We start from the raw sequence: 22,210 nt of genomic DNA, 5'->3' as shown, positions 1-22,210 counted from the left end.
GTTCCATTGGTCTATATCTCTGTTTTGGTACCAGTACCCAAACAGTGCACCCACTGTCCGGCACTCCCCAGTGAGATGAACCCGGTACCTCAGTTGGATATGCAGAAATCACCCGTCTTCTGCATTGCTCATGCTGGGAGCTGTAGACTGGAGCTGTTGCTATTTGGCCATCTTGGCTTCACCCTCACCTTAATGAAATTTTAAGTTAATTTTATTCTGATCCAAGTTCGAGGACTAATAGCTTGGGAAACACAGACTCAGTCAGTGCAAACTGAGAATGTGGCCGGGCGCGGTGGCTCACAACTGTAATCCCAGCACTTTTGGAGGCCGAGGTGGGCAGATCACGAGGTCAGTAGATCCAGAGCATCCTGGCTAACAGGGTGAAACCCCGTCTCTACTAAAAATACAAAAAAATTAGCTGGACGTGGTGGCGGGCGCCTGTAGTCCCAGCTACTCAGGAGGCTGAGGCAGGAGAATGGTGTGAACCCGGGAGGTGGAGCTTGCAGTGAGCCGAGATCGCCCCACTGCACTCCAGCCTGGGTGACAGAGCGAGACTCCGTCTCAAAAAAACAAAAAACAAAAAAACAAACAAAATAATTGAGAATGTGTTCCCAAATGGGCTACACAAAACACTGTATTTATACATTCTGTTACATAGGAAACGGAAGAAGGGGAGCAGGGAAGTGAAAGTGACATTCTTATAATTTTGATTGATGCTCATTTACATTACATGTAAGATAAAGCAAATATGTGGTTACGGTATGTAGGGTAAAATGTTAATGAGCATGTAGGTTTCTTACGGTCTGGAAAGTGATGACTTATTATATCTTGCCTTTGTGTTTTATCTGATAGACAAAGTTGTAATCAGTAAACATCGATGAAATATTTGACAGAATCCAGCCCTGCAGAGGAGAGTTCAGCTTTAGTATGTGGGCCTAGTTTTTATTATGCATATGGCTAACCTGAAGCCATCTTGGCCCACTTTTAGAATTTTATTTCGATTTTTCTTTTTCTGATAGTTGCAAATAAATAAAAAGTTTTGGCACACAACATAAATCCAGTATAAGAATTCATGGACAATTACATCCCTTTTGTAGCTCCTTCCTAAACCATTCATCACATTAGCAGTTTGCATTAAAGACAAAGGGCTTCCTATGGTGAGTAAAGGAGATTTGAAATATTTAACTAAGTATGCCAGAACAGGGCTTTATAATTTCAGTATCAGCTCATTGTGATTTTCCTGAATAAATTAGTAAATAAGTGATTGATAAGAATGGAAATATTTGCTGTTTAAACTTTAATGATGCTTTTTAGTTCATTTTTCTCATTGTCCAAAGCTTCCTTTCTTTCTTTCTTTCTTTTTTTTCTTTTTTCCTTGTACTTTAAATTCTGGGATACATGTGCAGAACATGTAGGTTTGTTACATAGGTATGCACGTGTCATGGTGGTTTGCTGTATGTGCCATGGTGGTTTGCCGCACACATCAACCCGTCATCTACATTAGGTATTTCTCCTAATGCTATCCCTCCCCTACCCCCACACCCCCAACAGTCCCTAGTGTTTGATGTTCCCCTCCCTATGTCCATGTGTTCTCATTGTTCAGCTCCCACTTATGAGTGAGAACATGTGGTGTTTGGTTTTCTGTTCCTGTGTTAGTTTGCTGAGAATGGTGGTTTCCAGCTTCATCCATGTCCCTTCAAAGGACATGAATTCATCCTTTTTAATGGCTGCGTAGTATTCCATGGTGTATATGTGTTACATTTTCTTTATCTAGTCTATCATTGATGAGTATTTGGGTTGGTTCCAAGTCTTTGCTAATGTGAATAGTGCTGCAATAAGCATATGTGTGCGTGTGTGTTTATAGTAGGATGATTTATAATCCTTTGGGTATATACCCAGTAATGGGATTGCTAGGTCAAATAGTATTTCTGGTTCTAGATCATTGAGGAATCACTACATTGTCTTCCACAATGGTTGAACTAATTTACACTCCCACTAAGAGTGTAAAAGCGTTCCTATTTCTCCACATCCCCTCCAGCATCTGTTGTTTTCTGACTTTTTAATGATCGCCATTCTAAGTGGTATGATATGGTGTCTCATTGTGGTTTTGATTTGCATTTCTCTGATGACCAGTGATGATGAGCCTTTTTTCATATGTTTTTTGACCACATAAATTTCTTCTTTTGAGAAGTGTCTGTTTACCCACTTTTTGAAGGGGTTGTTTATTTCTTGTAAATTTGTTTAAATTCCTTTTAGATTCTGGATATTAGCCCTTTGTCAGATGGATAGACTGAAAAAAATTTTCTTCCATTCTGTAGGTTGCCTGTTCACTCTGATGATACTTTCTTTTGCTGTGTAGAAGCTCTTTAGTTTAATTAGATCCCATTTGTCAATTTTGGCTTTTGTTGCCATTGCTTTTGGTGTTTTAGTCATGAAGTCTTTGCCCATGCCTATGTCCTGAATGGTATTGCCTAGGTTTTCTTCTAAGGTTTTTATGGTTTTGGGTTTTACATTTAAGTTTTTAAACCATCTTGAGTTAATTTTTGTATGAGGTGTAAGGAAGGGGTCCAGTTTCAGTTTTCTGCATATGGCTAGCCAGTTTTCCCAATATCATTTATTAAATAGGGAATCCTTTCCCCATTGTTTGTTTTTGTCAGGTTTGTCAAAGATCAGATGGTTGTAGATGTGTGGCATTATTTCTGAGGACTCTGTTCTGTTCCATTGGTCTATATATCTGTTTTGGTACCAGTACCATGCTGTTTTGGTTACTGTAGCCTTGTAATATCTTTTGAAGTCAGGTAGTGTGATGCCTCCAGCTTTGTTCTTTTTGCTTAGGATTGTCTCGGCTATATGGGCCCTTTTTTTGGTTCCATATGAAATTTAAAGAAGTTTTTTTCTAATTCTATGAAGAAAGTCAATGGTAGCTTGATGGGGATAGCATTGAATCTATTAATTACTTTGAGCAGTATGGCCATTTTCACGATACTGATTCTTCCTATCTTGTCCAAGGGTTTCTAAAGCACCTGTAAACACTTTAAATGCTTCAGTTTTCAGTATTTTGAATATTACTGTTTTGTATTAATTACAGATTATATTTATACTTACTATTTCTGAAAAAAATTGCCAATTTTTAAATTTAGTACTATAAAGTTAAAATTTACATAGTAGTTATGAATCAGTTGATGAACATATATATGTATGCAATAAATAGTATTTCTGTACTTTCTTTAAATTGGCTACTCCAAGACTCTGTTTTGCTTGATTGGTTGAATATTTCCTCTCAATTGTTATTAGGCCTGCCCTTGCCCCAGGGTTTACAAAGGTCCTGGGTACTGTCAATGGAAGACAAGTCTCAATCATTTTTGGAAATTTATTTGCCAAAGTTAAGGATGCGCCTGGGAGACAGGTCTATGCCTTTCTCTGAAGATGATTTTGAGGGGTCCAAATTTAAAAGGGAAAGAGTGGTATATTGAGAAGCATACAGTTTTCACAAAAACAAAAGGGTCAAAGGAAAAATGGGGGGACTCTTCGTTTTATATAAGATAACACAGACAGATGGAGTAGGGGAACAACCAGATATGCATTGTGTCTGGAGAGCTGGGGTGACTGCATTTGTATAAAGCTATCAATTTGCATTGCCATGGTGAAGTTTTAACAGCTCACCAGGAATTTCCTTGTGGGCAAAACATGGGGGAGGCAGGTATCTTTTCATTTTGTAGCCATCTTATTTAGCAACCAAAAGGTGGAGGCAGGTTTGCGTGACCCAGTTCCCAGCTTGACTTTTCCTTTTGGCTAAATGAGTTTGGGGTCTCAAAATTTAATTTCCTTTTACAGTGCTCATGCATCCACAAAGGATTGGAGAGGTACCTCAGGGTATTGGGTCAATTGTCCCATCTATATGGCCTCCTCTGATTTGTCATACATCTTACGGGCCACAGTTAGGCCCAGGGAAGATTTTTATGCCTCTACTAGGCTGTGGGGTCCAGTCTCTTAAGGCACAAGGCCCAGCCATTTCTTTTGAGGTACTATCACCTCCTGGGAGTGCTACTCCAACAGAGGAAATGTATCTGAATGACTTCTGTTACATTCCAGTCTCAGGAGACATCTCTCTCTCTCCACAATCCCAAGAATTTTGTTTCTCCCCATATGACACTTACTGTCATCTCTTCAACAAGCTTAGCTTTTTACTTTTGTCTTCTGAAATCATAATATAAGGAAGCTTCAGCTTTCTGCCTTGAAGTTCAGGCATGAACGGAAGAAAATCTTCATCTATCCAACTACCTATGTCTCTATGTATCTATATGGTTATCCATATAGAAATGAAATTCTACATTTATCTTCTGCCAGAACTCATTGTGGATAAATTAATAACTTAATTGTCAAAAAAACTATTAAAAATTACACACACACACACACACACACACACACACACCCTCAGAGTAGAGAAGTACAAACCATGAAGAGAGAGGAGTTACTAAACAAAATATGCAAAACCTTCATACTTAAGAGAATCAATGATATCCCATCACCTATATGTCTCTCCTCTTTTACAAACCAAACATTTTTATTTTTTTAACTATTTCCAAAAGGAACATTTTGTTACATTGCCTCACCTTTCCCTTTACACTACTCTGCAAGTTTCCAAATGGTGTTTTCTAATGTAAGTATGGGACCCCAAAATGAATAAGATAATCCATTTTCCAACATATTTTGCACCAAAGGTTTGCAATTAGGATTTATAACATGTATATATATATATGTGAATATGTGTGTGTGTATATACACACACATATATATAGAGAGAGGGAGAGACAGAGAGAGAGAGAGAGAGAAAGAGAAAGAGAAAATTTAACTTTATAATAGAAACCAAAACTACCTTTTTTTCCCAAAACAATAGATATAAATATAAAGCATATACTGAAACCTTATGCTCCAGAAATCTGGATAGTCCCTATGAGTTTGAATTTTATTTTATTGGCAATAAGGTTGTATTACAGGGTCTGAAATTAAAGGGTCTGAAAGGCTGGTAGAAGAGTGAAATGATTAGGAGATTTATGTTTGGGAGTCATGTGAAAGATGAGACTAGAATATCAACCTAAAGGAAAAAATGGAGAGAAAATTAATATAGAGAGTTTATTTGGGTCAGATTTGAGGACTGCAACCCAAGAGACAGATTCAAGTTGCCCTGAATATATGCTCCAATTAGCAGCAGTTACACGTGGGTTTTTAAAGGAAAGAAGAGGCTGTTCCTAAGCTGTTTACCAATCACTTACATTAAAATAACATAAACTGTTGATTAGCTATACTTGGTTCTTGTGCCACAAATTCCAAGAACATGAAGATAATGGGTGAGGCAGCACTATTCAGACTCCTCTGAGTTATTTTTCTTTTCTCACGAGGAAGAAAGGTCAGAAGGAGAATGGTAGATAAGCGGTTATTGTATTAATCTAGGACAGAGATAATGGCATCCTGAACCTGGGAGAATGACAAAGGGATGAAAAGCAGACTTGATTAACAGTGCTCCTTTGAAGATGAGGATCAATAATATATAATGACCAATAGTGGCTCCCCAGTGATTTGATGCTACATGAGCCTGTGAACAACCTGAAGTCAGGGGAGGCCTAACAATGACCAGGAAAGGAAGATTTAGACAGAGTCTTGGTCTCATGACTGTGAAGCCGCCAAATACACCCTGCATTGTTTTTGAACTTTTAGGTTCTTTTATTTTTTATTTTTGTACATCAGAGAGAAATATGGTTCTATACTGTTTGGGCCCTTATTTTTATTTCTGTTATATGTTGTTAAACTTTATTCAAATACAGTATTTTCTCTTATGATCTTATTTGTACTGAGGTAAAATTTGCATATAGTGAAATGTACAAATGTTCATACAACTCAATAAGGGTTCTGGTTATCTATAACTTAGTGGCTTAAAACAATTTTTTTTTATCAACTCGCACAGTTTTGGAGTTGACTGTCTTGTCTGGATAATTATCATTTGGGGTGTCTCCTTAAACCACAGGTTGTGGTTTGATGTCAGCTGAATCTCTAGTCATCTGAAGGCTTGATTGGGATGGACAACCAAAATGGCTCTCTCACATGCCTGGCAGTTTCTGCTTGCTGTTACATGGGCACTTGGTTAGAACTATAAACCTGATCCTCTATACATGGTTCTCCATGTGACATTGCCTTCTCATAGCATGGTGGCTGGATTCTGCATGTCTCAAGAGACCCAGGAGCAAACTGTAAGGCTTTTTTAGTGGTTTGGCCTCTTAAGTCCTAGAGTTTCACTTCTGCCACATTCTGTTAGTCAACTAAGTCACTAAATTAAGCCCAGATTCACAGGTATTGGGATTAGACTCTATCTCTTGTTTGGGGGAGTGGCAAGGTCACATTGCACAACATACAGTATGGGAGATACTGCTGTGGTCATCTTTAAAAATTTAATCTGTTTCATTGAGTTTTGATACATACATATACCCATGTTACCATCCCTAATATATAATATTTCCATCATGCCACTTTCCATTCAATCCTTACACCTCCCATAGACCATCACCATGCAGTAGTTTTGTCTGTGCTTGGATTTCTCATATATGAAATCACATAGTATGTACACTTTTGTGTTTGGCTTTTTTCACTCAATGTAGTATTTTTGAGATTTATGCATGTCGTTGCTTGTAGCATTAATTTGTTCTTTGTTGTTACTGAGAATAATCCTATTATATAAACATACCACAAATTGTTTATCCATTTTCCCACTGACAGATGGTTGAGTTGTTTCTAGTTTGGGACTATTGCGAATAACAGTACTATAGGCATTCTTATACAAGTCTTTTTATGACAGTGTTTTCATTGCTTTGGGAATGGAATTTCTAGGTCAGGATGTAGGTGTACAGTTAACTTACAAAGGCACAGACAAATAGATTTCCTACATTGTTATAGCTTATTTTCACTTCCATCAGCAACATATTAGAGTTTCATTGTTCTATATTCCTCAAAATTTGGTATTGTCAGTTTTTTTTTAATGTTAGTGATTCTAGTTAGTGTGAAATAGAAGTTCATTACGCTTTTAATTTGAATTTTTCCAAAGACTAATGATTTTGATCATATTGGCTTTGTTGGTCTTTCTCGAATTTTGTTCTGTGTATCACCAATATCTGCTCTTAAAACTTCTCTTCACTTCTACTTTTTTGGGATCTACTTTGCTGTTATTTTTCCCATTTCTAATGTTGGCTAATTAATTTTTGGGTTTCCCTTGCTGTTAGATGAATGTTTATGTAACATTTCCTCTGAAGTGCCATTTTCTTGCACATCCTAAGTTTGTATATGTAGTATTTTACTACCATTTAATTCTAAATATTTTTCAAATTTCATTGTTATTTCTTTTTTTGAGCCACAGGTGACCTAGAATTAGTGTTTTTTATTTTCCAATATATGTAGGGTTAATTTATCCTTTTGTTATAATTTTCTAACTTAATTGTGTTTTGATGTCAGGGAATATAATCTACTCATGTAGATTACCTACATTTTGCAATTTGTTAAGACATACCTTCTAAGCCAGAAAGTGATCAAGTTTTAGAAATTGTTGGCCTCCTGGTGCTTACAACCAGCTGTGTGCTTGCATTGACTGTACAGAAAAAAGAGATAGAGTAAACACACTCCATATACGACTCAGCCCAGGTCCTGTGCCTGGTCTATATTGTGAATGGGGGGACATAGGAAAAAACAAGAGAGAGATAAATTGTTCTTGTGTGTTTGGGAAAAATGTATATTCTCTAATAAATAAATATAGAATTCTTTATATGTCCATTTGGTCAAGCATAGTAATTATATTGCTTCTATAGCTTTGCTAAATTTTTGTTGTTTATTGTTGCATACTTATCAGTAGTTAAAAAGAATAGCTCGAACTCCTGTTTACTAATTTATTCTCGCAGAGCTGCACTTACTAACCTGTTTCTCTAACATGTTTAAAATAGCTTTTCATTTTTCCAGGGGCTTAGCTCAAGTTTTTTTTTTTTTTCCTTTTAATCTATAATATCTTGGATTTCACGTTTCCTTCTTTAGTCCTTCAAAGTTGCTTTTAGAGACAGGAGCCAAAAGCCATCTTTACTGGCACTAAAACTCATATCACTAACTTTTCTGTATTAATTGTTTATCCAGAAATCTCTTCTTAATTGGATATAATCTATTTTTTGTATGTACAGATTCTTCTGAGATTTTAATGTAAATATTTAAAAAATAAGTATGGTCCCTCTTCTTTTCACATATTTATATTCTTTATTCTTTTTCTTTTTAATGTTATTGTTGACTGCAACTGCCTATTACATTTTGAGTAGTAGTAATGATATGGACACCCTTGTATTGTTTCTGGCTTTTAAGATAAAGCTTCCAGTGATTTATCGTTAATTATCATGTTTGTTTTAGTTTTTCCTAGATACATTTAATTAAAATAAGGAGAACTATTCTTAGCTTGGAAAGTTTTTTTATTTGTTTTTAGAATCATGAATGGAAACTGAATTTAATGGAATTATTCTTTGGCATATATCAAAATGTTTCCTACTATTTTGCTTTAAGTACATCAATACACCAATGTTATGGTCTGTAAAAATAGATTTTACAGTATTAAATCATCCTTGCTCTTCTGAGACTAAACCCATCTCCGTTATAATGGATTCTTTTTTATTGATATCCCTAGGTATGGTTTTCTTATGTTTTGTTTAGAAATTTTTGCAGCTGGGTTAATAGGTAATATTTCCCAATAAGTACCCTTTCCCATACTGCCACAGATTCTATAACCTTGGGTGACTCAAAATTTTATATATTTTTGTATAGAATATAATAAGATTGTTGAAACTCTAAAAAGGCATAATAATAATAAAACTACTAAAAGCCTTAGGAAGATATTCTGGAAAGAAAGAATGAGCATAATAAAAATAGATAATGATAAAAATAATTAAAATGATTTTATTAACAATTTTAAAAGCAGTTTTTGTTTAAGTGTGCTGGTTATTCTTTTGATTATTACAATATTAGATATTGTATTTTTTTGGTTGTTTAAACATCTAAGAGAATCACATGTACTATATATATATAACAAGGCCACAACATATATGTGTGTGTGTATCTCTTTGTAATTTATAATTTAATGCTTAAAAATTGTTACATCTATGTAATTGTGAATCAGTGCTTTCAATATTTTATTATAAAAGGCCAGGTATGCACAAAGGTTAATAAATCCCCGTTTATTTTCAATTTATAGTTATCAATTAAGCCCACACATTTTGATGTACTAATTTTGTAATATTTTCATGTTTAAAGTATTTATTGCTTAGTCCATTTATATAATTAATTAAAAGGGTATTACACAAACAAACACGTGATAAGTGATAAGTATTCCTTTCCCCTTGGATAGTAAGGTCCCATCAACAAGAAATACCAATATAATCCCCATTTGTAGATGAGATAACTGAGGCACCTGCAGTTTAAGTAATCTGTACAATGAAACAGACATAGTCTGTTCTGGAGCAAGGATTAAAGTAAGCTGCTGATTCCTGCGTTGCATACTTATCCACTATACCACACAGAAGTCTGAGAGGGAGAAAAGCCAAATGTCCTAGGAGTGTAATGATGAATGAAAAAGAAGACACTTAATTCCAGAAGGGGTGGTTGGCAGAGTCAGATACCATGGAGGGATCAGGTAAGATCAGTACTGAAAAGCTCATAGTGGATTTGTCTACTGGGAGATTTTTGTCAGCCTTGGAGAGATCATCTCAAAGCTGAGGTCATAGCAGAAACTATATTCCAGATATTATATTTTTTGTACTAGAATAAATTTAAGAGTAAATACCATTTAATATAAAAACCATATCTGATATAATTAAAGCCTAAAATCAAGCCATTTTTTTGGCCACTTCAGATAAATATGCAAGGTAAATTTTTGAAATCTATTTAAATTGTCAGAATTTACCCCTGGAAAGTGGTAGAGAAAATGTGGCAGCTACTTTAGACCGTCTTCCACAGTGGGATGCTTTATAAGCCAAGAACATTAGAGCAAGCAGAGAGCTGGGTCCTAGAAATAGTTGGTGTCTAAAATAATTTTTTTTTTACCTTTCATTTCATTATTTAGGGAAGGTTTTTCTCATTTTAAAGGGAGAGGAATTCAATCATTCAGATCATTTTTATTCACTTAATGTTTTATTTCCATTTCTATCCACAAATTCAGTGAGTACCCTGTGTTTTGGGATGGTAGAAAATAAAAAGGATATTTTAATCTTAAGGATAATCTTAATTTATTTAAAGCTATTATTTACTTTTACATCATCTTTTGCTGATTCAGGAAAAATTATAGCTACTTCTTGACAGTGATATAAAAGTGAAATAATCCAATTTAACAAGTTCATTTTAGTTTCTTTACATTTAATTGTGATTTTCCTGCAAAGTAAAAAAAAATGTGTCTTAATAGCAGAAGAAGTTAAAATTTTTAGCCTGATTTTATTTTTTTATTTCTGTTGTAAAATGGTCTGGGGGTTACTAAAGACTATGAAATATCATGAAATATGCTACTGTTGGCTTCTTTTTGTACAATTTACAAGTCAACATGCTCTATGCATATAACTGTCCTGAGAAGGAATGAAATGTTATGAATTATTTCTGCAGTAGGTTTTAATAGATGGTTCAAGGCTCTCTTTTTAGCAAATAGCGTTTTAGAAGCTGAATGTTTGAACTCCATTACTGATTAGTATTTGTGACCAAGCCCTATTATTCAACTCCACTTAAACTTGTAACTGTAACTTGTTTTTGCTAATCTCTTCTGGCAAATGGTTCTCAACCATTTAAATATTCCACTCTACCTCAAAGTCTCTTTGAGAATTTAGGTCCAACAATGAATAACACAAACCCCCCTTTTTTGGATGAAGATAGATATTTAATCTCTCGTGCATTCAACTATTAAATGACTATCATTTACTGACACCCTACAATATGGGGAATATTTTATCTTACTTAATCCTCAGGCAACTCTGCTTAGATATTATCATTTCTGTTTTACAGATGAGAAACTGAAACTTAAACAGGTAGGGAGTGCTTACTGAATAATTAGGGAGGAGAGATCCAGAAGCCAAGTACCTAGCATTCCTGCCCACCTTCCTGCTGCCCTGCTCCTCGTGGAAGCAATTGCCATAGAAGATACAGATGTGGCTGTTTACATTCCTCCTTTGTCCTCAGTTAATCCTTGCAGGCATCACTGGGAGTCTCACCCCTCAGCCAAATTTCTAGTCTTTTTATGGCTACCAACACTGCCTGAGAAATTGTTGTATACAAGTGGTTTTCAACCAGTGAGCCCATGAAGAACTACCTCCCCTGGCTTTTATGAACTACACATTTCCTTCCTCCTCAACCTCTTTGCTGGAGCTCCTAGAGCGTCTAGAATGGTATTGGCAGAATCCTGGTTTGGAGTGTCGTCGTATATAGTTTGAAACAATCCCCATTTCGCTCTGCCCTTGCCCTTCTCTTTTCCCTCTCTCTTTACCCCTTTTCTTCCTCCTTTCTCTTTGCAGATTCTTCTGTACCCCTACCCATACCCCCTTTTCCTCTCTCCTTTAAGGCAAATCAGATTAGATGGGTTAATTTAAAAACTCCTTAGGTGATTTTACTTTCTTTTTCCCTCCTTCCCTAACTCCTGTGACCTTCTGAACCCCCTTCCTCAAATATGAAAAATATGTTAATGTCAGTGCAGTTATTTTAACACAGATTTTCTAATTCTAATTATTTTCTATTTTTTCCAAAAAAAAGACGTATCTAGCATGCTCATCCTGTAATAAATGTTTACATTTTAAGGTAGCTTCTTTTTAGAGAAGGTTTTCTGCTTTAGAGTATGGTTTTACTCAATAATAGAAAAATGTTTATGTTAGAGTAAGGGATTGTACTTGACCAAAGCTAAAGAACAAAATAAAAGAAGACCAAGAAAAAGATTATTCTACTTCCTACATCTCTGCAAACCTTATACTTCTCATGTTTACGTCAAAGCTCTGATTTTGTTACACAATGACTTTAAGCTACTTAAGTTGCTTTTTTTTTTTTTTTTTTTTTTTTCCTTGAGACAGAGTCTCACTCTGTTGCCTAGGCTGGAGTGCAATGGCACAGCATCGGCTCACCGCAGCCTTCGGCTCACTGCAACCTCTGCCTCCCAGGTTCACGCAATTCTCATGCCTCAGCCTCCCGAGTAGCTGGATTACAGACATGTGCCACCACACCTAGCTAATTTTTTATTTTTAGTAGAGAATGTGCCACCACACCTAGCTAATTTTTTATTTTTAGTAGAGAACGGGTTTCACCATGTTGGCCAGGCTGGTCTTAAACTCCCTACCTCAGATGATCCTCCTGCCTCAGCCTCCCAAAGTGCTGGGATTACATGTGTGAGCCACTGCACCAGGCCTTGGGTTACATATTAAACTCACCTGGGGAGCTTAAAACAAAACAAAACGAATACACATTCCTGGACAACTCCAGAGACTAAATGTAATAGGTCTGGAGTTAGGATGTAAGGAATCAGCAGACATATGATTACTTTTTAAAGATGCTTTTCCAACTCTCTGTAGAGTACCAATTTTAAAACTTCCAAATTGTCATGGAAAAATTAAAATGAAAGATAATTACCATAAAATGAAAAACAAAAAGACACCCCAAAATCAAATGTAAATACTTAGAATCAACAGACATAAAATTGCTTTTGAGTAAATATAGTCTACACAAATATAACACAGGGAAAGGAAAACAATTACAAAATTACATATATTATTGAGTGAAAATACATGTAACTAATTAATATGGAGATAAATATTATGCTCATAACTTTTTGTCGTTCCTCAATCATAACAAAACAAAGATATTAGTGAAAGAGTAATTTCATATGTTAAAAATCTATATGCAGATAAAAATCTAGATGACCTGGAATATGGTGATGACTTTCTAGATATGACACCAAATACATGATCTATGAAAAAAAATTGATAAGGTGGACTTCATTAAATTTCAACTTCTGTCCTGTTAAAGACAATCCCAATAAAATGAGAAGGCAGGCACAGACTGTGAGGAATCATTTGCAAGAGACTCATTCAATAAAAGATGTCATTCAAAATATACACAGAACTCTTAGAAACTCAAAAAGAAAAAAACAAGCAACATGATTAAAAATGGACCAAAAACCTTAACAGCACCTCAACAAAGATGAAATATAGATGGCAAATAAGCATGTGAAAAGATACTCTATATCATAAGTCACCAGAGAAGTGCAAATTAAAGCAATAATGAGATACCACACACCCTGTTAGAATGGCCAAAAGTCAAAACACTGACAACACCACGTCCTGGCAAGGACATGGAACAACAAGTGCTCTCATTTGATGCTGGTGGGAATGAAAAATGGTACGGCCACTTTGGAAGACAATTTGGTGGTTTCTTACAAAGCTTACTTTGTAAGAAATACTCTTAACATAAGGTACAGAAATCATACAGCAATCATGCTGCTTGTTACTTACCAAGAGGAGTTGAAAATTAAGTCCAGAGAAAAACCTGCACATGAATGTTTTAGCAGCTTTATAATTCTTAAAACTTGAAAGCAACTAAGATGTCCTTCAGTAGATAATTGGAAAACAGTGGTACATCAATATGGTAGAATATTATTTAACACTAAAAATGAATGTGCTATTAAGTCATAAAAAGACATGGAGGAACCTTAAATGCATATCACTAAATGAAATAAGCCAATCTGAAAAGGCTACATAGTGTTTAATTCAAACTATAAGACATTCTGGAAAAGGCAAAACTACAGACAGTAAAAAAACTAGTTGCCAGGCATGGTGGGGGGTCGGGGTGGTGGGGCTGATGAATAGACAGAGCATAGAGGATTTTTAAGGCATCAAAAACACTCTGTATGATACTATAATGCATACATGGCATTATACATTTGTCCAAACCCATAGAATGTGCAACACCAAGAGTGAACCCTAATGTAAACTATGGACTTTGGGTAATTATGATGTGTTGATGTAGATTCACCAGTTATAACACATATACCATTCTGGTGCAGATGTTGATAGTAGGACATGCTGCGCATGTATGGGAGTCGGAGGTATATGGGAAATTTCTGTGCTTTCCTCTCCAATTTTGCTCTAAAACTGCTCTAAAAAAGTAAAGTCAGGCTAGGCATGGTGGCTCACACCTGTAATCCCAATGTTTTGGGAGGCTGAGGTGGGCGAATCACCTGAGGTCAGGAGTTCAAGACCATCCTGGACAACATGGTGAAACCCCGTCTCTACTAAAAATACAAAAATTAGCCGGGCTTGGTGGTGGGTGCCTGTAATCCCAGCTACTCGGGTAGCTCAGGCAGGAGAATTGCTTGAACCTGGGAGGTGGAGGTTGCAGTGGGCCGAGACTGCACCATTGCACTCTAGCCTGGGCGACAGAGTGAGACTCTGTCTCTAAACAAATAAATAAATAAAGTCTTTAAACAAACAAGAAAACAACCCATGTGCACATAGGGAACACACATCACGTATATCAATATCAACATTTTTAATGTGACCAGTGATCTTTCTGATGCTTCTTAATTTTATCCAATTTGGATTGAATTTCAATAGTATTCTTTGCATGAACTAATGTATCTCTCCACTGTTTCTGTATTTTGTTTGAATAATATTCATAGTAGAAAAATGAGTCTCACCTAAGTATGATGATGGGAATCGAAGAAGAAATTTTTTTCAAATTTCATCAATTTAAGAATGTTAACTTTTTCGCCTAACATAAAGTTATGCTGTATTTTCAAAATTTAATGTCAAACGTTTTACCAGCAGCCAGTTCCTATAAGTTCTCCTATTACACTATACCCAAACAAATTATATTTTAAAGAAAGAAATGGATTCTGGTTTCATGAACTCCTTATGTGTGAACCTTCTTTAGAAAATAAAATCTAAACATTCCATCAAATAATACGATGCTTAGTGATAACTTTTTACAGACTGCAATATAAAGATTATCACCGACTTCAATGATAATTGCTAAATTATGAGATATCTTGTTTTAGTTTTCTATTGCTACCGAAACAAATTACAACAACTTAGAGGTTTGAAATAACTTTCATTTACTGTCTCACAGTTCTTTTGTTCACAAATCCAGGCAGATTCAGCTGGGTTCTCTGCTCGGTGTCTCACAAATTGAAACTAAGATAGCAGATGGAAAAAAAAATTTGCACACCACACATCCAAAAAAAGGTTAATATCCAATATATTTAAGGGACTCAAACAACTCAATAGAAAGAAAAAACAGACAATTAAAAAAAATGAACATAGAACCTGGATAGACATTTCTCAAAAGAAGATACACAAAAGGCCAACAGATACATGAAAAGATGCTGTGCATCACTAATCATCAGAGAAATGCAAATTGAGACCACAGTGAGATATCACCTTATATATGTTAGAATGGCTATTACACAAGAGATGAGGCCAGGCACGGTGGCTCACGCCTGTAATCCCAGCATTTTGGGAGGCTATGGCAGGCAGATCACCTGAGTTCAGGAGTTCAAGACCAGCCTGACCAACATGGTGAACCCTGGTCTCTACTAAAAAATACAAAATATTGGCCTGGCATGGTGGCAGGCGCCTGTAATCCCAGCTACTCGGGAAGCTGAGGCAGGAGAATCGCTTGAACCCGGGAGGTGGAAGTTGCGGTGAGCCGAAATCGCTCCACTGCACTCTAGCCTGGGCAACAGAGTGAAACTACATATATCAAAAAAAAAAAAAAAAGATGAAGGGTCTGGCATGGTGGCTTACTCCCATAATCCTAGCACTTTTGGAGGCTGCAGGCAGTGGATCTCTTGAGCTCAGGAGTTTGAGATCAGCCTGGGCAACATGGTGAAAACCCATCTCTACTAAATACATACATACATACATATAAACATTAGATGGGTGTGGTGGCTCACACCTGTAGTCCCAGTTACTTGAGCGGCCAAAGTGGGAGGATCGCTTAAGCCCAGGAGGTGGAAGTTGCAGGTTGCAGTGAGCCTCAAGATCGTGGCCAGTGCACTGCAGCCTGGGTGACAGAGTGAGACCCTGTCTAAAAAAAAAAAAAAAAGAAGAAAAGGGAACCCTGTACACTACTGGTATCAATGTAAATTAGTATAGCCATTGTAGAAGTTCCTTAAAAAAAATTGAAAATAGAACTACCATAGGAACCAACAATCCCACTACTGGGTATGTATTCAATGGAAATGAAATCAGCATGTCAAAGAGACATCTGCACTCCCATGTTCATTGCATCACTATTCACAATAGCCAAGATATAAAATTAATCTAAGTGTCCATTGATGGATGAATGCATGACAAAAATGTAGCTTTTAAAAAGAAGGAAATTCTGTCATTTGAGATGACACGGATGAACTTGGAGGACATTATGCTAAGTGAAATAAGCCCAACATGGAAAGAAAAATATGCCATGTTTTCACTTATATGTGGAATCTAAAACTATCAAACTCATAGAAGCAGAGAGTAGGATGATGGTTGCCAACAGCTAGGAGTGGGAGGTAGAAATGGGGGATGTTAGTCAAAGGGTAACAAGTTTCAGTTAAAATCAATAAATTCTGGAGATCTGTTGTTCAGCATGGTGACTATAGTTAATACATACTTGAAAGTGGCTCAGCGGGTTGACCTTAAATATTCTCACTACACACAAAAAAAGATAACTGTGAAGTAATGGAGATATTAATTAGCCTGTTTGTGGTAATCATTTCACAATGTATGCATATATATGAAAACATCACATTATACAACATAAATATATACAATTCTTATTTATCACTAACATTTGCTCAATAATGCTGGGGGTGGAAAAAAGGTGCCAGCTGAGCTAGTCTGTTACCTGGAGGCTCTGGTAAAGAATGTACTTCTAAGATCGTCCAGATGGTTGGCAGAATACAGCTCCATGCAGTTGTAGAAATGAAGTCCCTGTTTTTCTTTTGTTTTTATTTCGTCGTTGTCGTTATTTGGCTGGAGGCAGTATTTCCCAGCTTCTAGGTGTCTGGTGTAAACTCCTCCATTTGAATAACTACTCCAAGCGATTACCTACCATTGCAGCAGTCCTACACAAAGCTTACTTGTAAGAATTTTTAAGGCCAGGCACGGTGGCGCATGCCTGTAATCCCAGCACTTTGGGAGGCTGAGGCAGGCAGATCACTTGAGGTCAAGAGGTCGAGACCAGCCTGACCAACATAGTGAAACCCCATCTCTACTAAAAATAAAAAAACTAGCTGGGCATGGTGGTGTGCACCTGTAATCCCAGCTACCCAGGAGGCTGAGGCAGAGAATCGCTTGACCCTGTGAGGTGGAGGTTGCAGTGAGCTGAGATTGTGCCAATGCACTCCATCCAGCCTGGGTGACAGAGGAAGACTCTGTCTCTAAATAAATAAATAAATAAATAAATAAATAAATAAATAAATAAAATAAATGCAAGCTTTTCTAGTTTTATTCCATTCAGAGCTAATTATACTTGTAAATAATGGTGCTAATCCAACAGTTCTACCTTTATGTCACTAATATGTCCAAATTGCATTTGTGGTAAAGCAATTACTGAAGTTTGCAATGTCCATGCATTTCTCAAGTTGCAATGAAAAATAGTTTACTAGATTTATTTGTTCTCTAAGTTTGTCTCCATATTGTCAACCAGTGCTGAGTACATTGCACAATGTGGTCGACCAGTGCTGAATACATGGCAAAGATTCATTGGAAATCTCTGATATAGTCTGTGACTCTTGTTTGTCAGTTAACTATATTTTTTTAGTCTTAGCAATACAAAGTGCTGTTGGCTACAGCCAACAGATGAAATATTAATACTTTTCAGGTTCTTGTAATACTTTCAAACATTTTTTAGTTTGAACTTCTTTATGGTTTACATAAATGGCATTTAAAAGGTGATGTTTATTGCTTCATTAGGCATACATATTCAGAAATAACATACTTTGGTTTTAGCACCTCACAAAATCAAACTCAATACGTAAAAGACTAATAGAAATTCTTGGTTTCTTATTTCTTTGGAATAACATCGTCATTATTTGCTTCATTACTTCTTTCACATTCATGCAAATTAAACATTTTTACCTTCATAATTTTATATGATTCATGGTAAATACTTGTCAAATTTACATTTATTACTGCATTTATCAAATTAACTCCTTTGCACATTCCTGCTTCTTGATTATTGTTTTTTCTTGACTAAGAAAGGTCTAGTAAAGTTTATTTTGTCATCAGTAAATTAAAATAAAATGATGAATTTTTACTTTGCTAGTTTAGCTAATTATGTTAAAAATGGATTAAAAAACAGACTTGATGTAAATTAGAATAATTGCAAAATAACATGTAAAAATTAAATGCTTACATTTTCTCAGATATTTTGTAGTTTGTGTTGGAGTTGGAAAACGAATCTTTTTTTTTTTCCTCAGACTGCTTTTTTTTTTTTTTTTCATGTTACCTCTTTATTTTGATCTTAACAAGTTTCAGTGTAAGGAGATAATTAGGCCTTTATAGCAATCATTCCTTTATCACTAAATCACAAAAAGCAAAAGTAAAATGTATAAACTGGCAAAAAGTATACAATCTGAATTAAAGGGTTAATAATAAAACCCCATTCATATGGCCCTACTGTTTCACTTTGGGAAGAAAGAAGGTTGTTAACTGATGGGCGTATGCTTTTCTTCATTTATTAGGACATCTTCACTGCTTCCATCCACGAAAACTTCAGAATCCAATGATCCAGGCCAGCCCAGTGCAATCAACAGTGAGCCAAATCAAAAAGCAGCCCGCCTTCTACCTGGTAATCCACACACAGGCTGGGATCTGCTGGGTTCTACTGGGTGAATTGAATTGCTCCATGCCAGTGGAAAAATTTTTTTACATCAGTTTTTCCTAGTAGATGTTTAAAAAATTACAAAGAATTTTCCAGTTGACCTTACGTGACCTTCTAAAGCATTTATTCTATTTAACTCTATCTTTTTTTTTTAAATTATACTTTAAGTTTTAGGGTACATGTGCACAACGTGCAGGTTTGTTACATATGTATACATGTGCCATGTTACATATGTATACATATGGGTGTGCTGCACCCATTAACTCATCATTTAACATTAGGTATATCTCCTAATGCTATCCCTCCCCCTCCCCCCACCCCACAACAGGCCCCGGTGTGTGATGTTCCCCTTCCTGTGTCCATGTGTTCTCATTGTTCAATTCCCACCTATGAGTGAGAACATGCGGTGTTTGGTTTTTTGTCCTTGCGATAGTTTGCTGAGAATGATGGTTTCCAGCTTCATCTGTGTCCCTACAAAGGACATGAACTCATCATTTTTTATGGCTGCATAGTATTCTATGGTGTATATGTGCCACATTTTCTTAATCCAATCTATCATTGTTGGACATTTGGGTTGGTTCCAAGTCTTTGCTGTTGTGAATAGTGCCTCAGTAAACATACGTGTGCTGTTGTGAATAGTGCCGCAATAAACATACGTGTCTTTATAGCAGCATGATTTATAATCCTTTGGGTATATACCCAGTAATGGGATTGCTGGGTCAAATGGTATTTCTAGTTCTAGATCCCTGGAAAACGAATCTTAAAATAATGCACAATGCAATGTGGCCCTATTGTACATGCAATAATAATAATAATAACAATAAAAATAATAATACTAAATTCTTTTGTTGATAGCTCCAAGCTTTGGGATCTACTGGGAATTTGATGAAGAATATCTTTAGAAAAGAACTAATATTTTTCTGAAAGTTGATGACATTTTCAAATTCTCTATTTTTATTTTTGGGGGGAGGGAGGATTATTTTGAACCTTTTTGTTTATTTGTTTATTTTCTTTATTGGGGATTTAATTCTAACATCTCTATGCCAAATATTTCTGGAGGCATTAATTTTTTTTTTCTTTTTGGAAATTTGAAGTTGTTTCGCTATTTTTTCCCATTACTCTTAGTCAAAAGCAATCCTAAGTAGTAAAATATATTAGAGGGCACAAATTGTCTCTATTGTATATCATAACACTACTCAAATAGTGGTTTACGAACTTGTGTTGGTTAAACACTTTTACCAGTACTGCTAAAATAAGCCAGAAATTTAGAGTAAGCATTTAGAAACTTATATTTTTGATGTTTTTATCCCATTCCACTGGAGAAGTTTCTTTAACAAGGCATTGTGGAACTTGCATGTTGAGAAGAAAGTGCAAATATCTGCCACTATTAGCAGCAGATGTGAGGAATCTTTGGACAATAAGTTCAGTGATTAAAAGATAATGTTTAAAATAGTCTCTAACTTCTTGAAACTCAAAAAATATGACTAATTATAGCTAACTCTGTGAAATATCTCAAGAAATAGCCAAAAGCTTCAGGTCAATTTGCCTAACATAATGTACACGAAAACCAGTTTTAGCCTTCAATTTCCCTTCAATTTATTTTTTCTTTCTGGATGGCCTGTATTTTCTTCTTTTCCATCCATTTGGTGTTAAATGCTTTAAACTAATTTATCTAAGAGTATGTCTAACTCAAATTTATATTTCTAGATATTTCTGATATATGCAATATTTTGTGAATAGTGGGCTTTTTAAAATTATATTTTAAGTTTTGGGATACATGTGCAGAACATGCAAGTTTGTTTCATAGGTATATACATGCCATGGTGGTTTGCTGCACCCATCAACCCATCATCTACATTAAGTATTTCTGTTAATGCTATCCCTCCTCTGGCCCCCCACCCCCTGACTGACCCTGGTATGTGATGTTCCCCTCCCTGTATCCATGTGTTCTCAGTGTTAAACTCCCACTTATGAGTGAGAATATGTGGTGTTTGGTTCTGTTCCTGTGTTAGTTTGCTGAGAATGATGGTTTCCAGCTTCATCCATGTCCCTGCAAAAGACATGAACTCATCCTTTTTATGTCTGCATAGTATTCCATGGTGTATATGTGTCACATTTTCTTTATCCAATCTATCATTGATGGGCATTTGGGTTGGTTCCAAGTCTTTGCTATTGTGAATAGTGCTGCAATAAACATACGTGTGCATGTGTCTTTATAGTAGAATGATTTATAATCCTTTGGGTATATATGCAGTAATGCTATTGTGAATAGTGCTGCAATAAACATACGTGTGCATGTGTCTTTGTAGTAGAATGATTTATAATCCTTTGGGTATATACGCAGTAATGGGATTGCTGGGTCAAATAGTATTTCTGGTTCTAGATCCTTGAGGAATCACCACACTGTCTCCCACAGTGGTTGACCTAATTTACACTCCCACCAACGTGTAAAACCATTTCTGTTTCTACACATCCTCTCCAGCATCTGTTGTTTCCAGACTTTTTAATGATCGCCATTCTAACTGGTGTGAGATGGTATCCCATTGTGGCTTTGGTTTGCATTTCTCTAATGACCAGTGATGATGAGCTTTCTATCATACGTTTGTTGGCCTCATATATGTCTTCTTTTGAGAAGTGTCTGTTCATAGCTTTTGGTGTTTTAGTCATGAAGTCTTTCATGGGTTTGCTTTTATAGCCTCATGAGTTTCTTTTGGTCTTCTTTTGAAGATGTTTTCTTTTCCTAGTTTAGCTAAACATCTTAACTTCATAATTTTTTATAATTCACAATAAGCACTTGTCAAATTTGCAACATTTATTACTAGATTTATCAAATTATCTCCTTTGCACATTCCTACTTATTGAGTATTGTTCTTTTAGGCTACATGTGCTTAGCTGTACCTTATGATGCATTTTTATTGGTAATATGAATTTGTTATTTTCCTGAGTGCATTTTAAGGTAGAAATGCCCAGTGATGTTGTTAGCTGTTAAAGAAAAATAAATGCCTGAAAATATTAATCCTGCTTGGGAATAACATTTGTTTACATTAAAGTTAGACCCAGTCTGGATGGCACTCCTGTATATAGCTCAGCACAGCTGCTGACTTAAAAAAAAAATCCCGTTTGTTTTACATTGTGATGCATGTGGATTATTAGAAGCATTGAATCTATAAATTACCTTGGGCAGTATGGCCATTTTCACGATATTGATTCTTCCTATCCATGAGCATGGAATGTTTTTCCATTTGTTTGTGTCCTCTTTTATTTTGTTGAGCAGTGGTTTATAGTTCTCATTGAAGAGGTCCTTCACATCCCTTGT

General features: G+C 35.8%; 1 protein-coding gene and 1 non-coding gene across 2 annotated transcripts in view; both read left to right on the top strand.

Moving 5' to 3' along the window:
• TMEM232 (transmembrane protein 232) overlaps positions 1-22,210 on the top strand; it is a 320,858-nt gene that overhangs the window by 35,086 nt on the left and 263,562 nt on the right.
• Positions 7,591-7,722, top strand: LOC129037715 (small nucleolar RNA SNORA51). Its single transcript, XR_008502942.1, has one exon. It is a non-coding gene; the product is annotated as a small nucleolar RNA SNORA51 (small nucleolar RNA).

Source organism: Pongo pygmaeus, chromosome 4, assembly GCF_028885625.2.
Source record: "Pongo pygmaeus isolate AG05252 chromosome 4, NHGRI_mPonPyg2-v2.0_pri, whole genome shotgun sequence".
NCBI lineage: Eukaryota > Metazoa > Chordata > Mammalia > Primates > Hominidae > Pongo > Pongo pygmaeus.
Note: the sequence above shows the minus strand (reverse complement) of the source record. Positions and strands in the feature narration are given on the sequence as shown.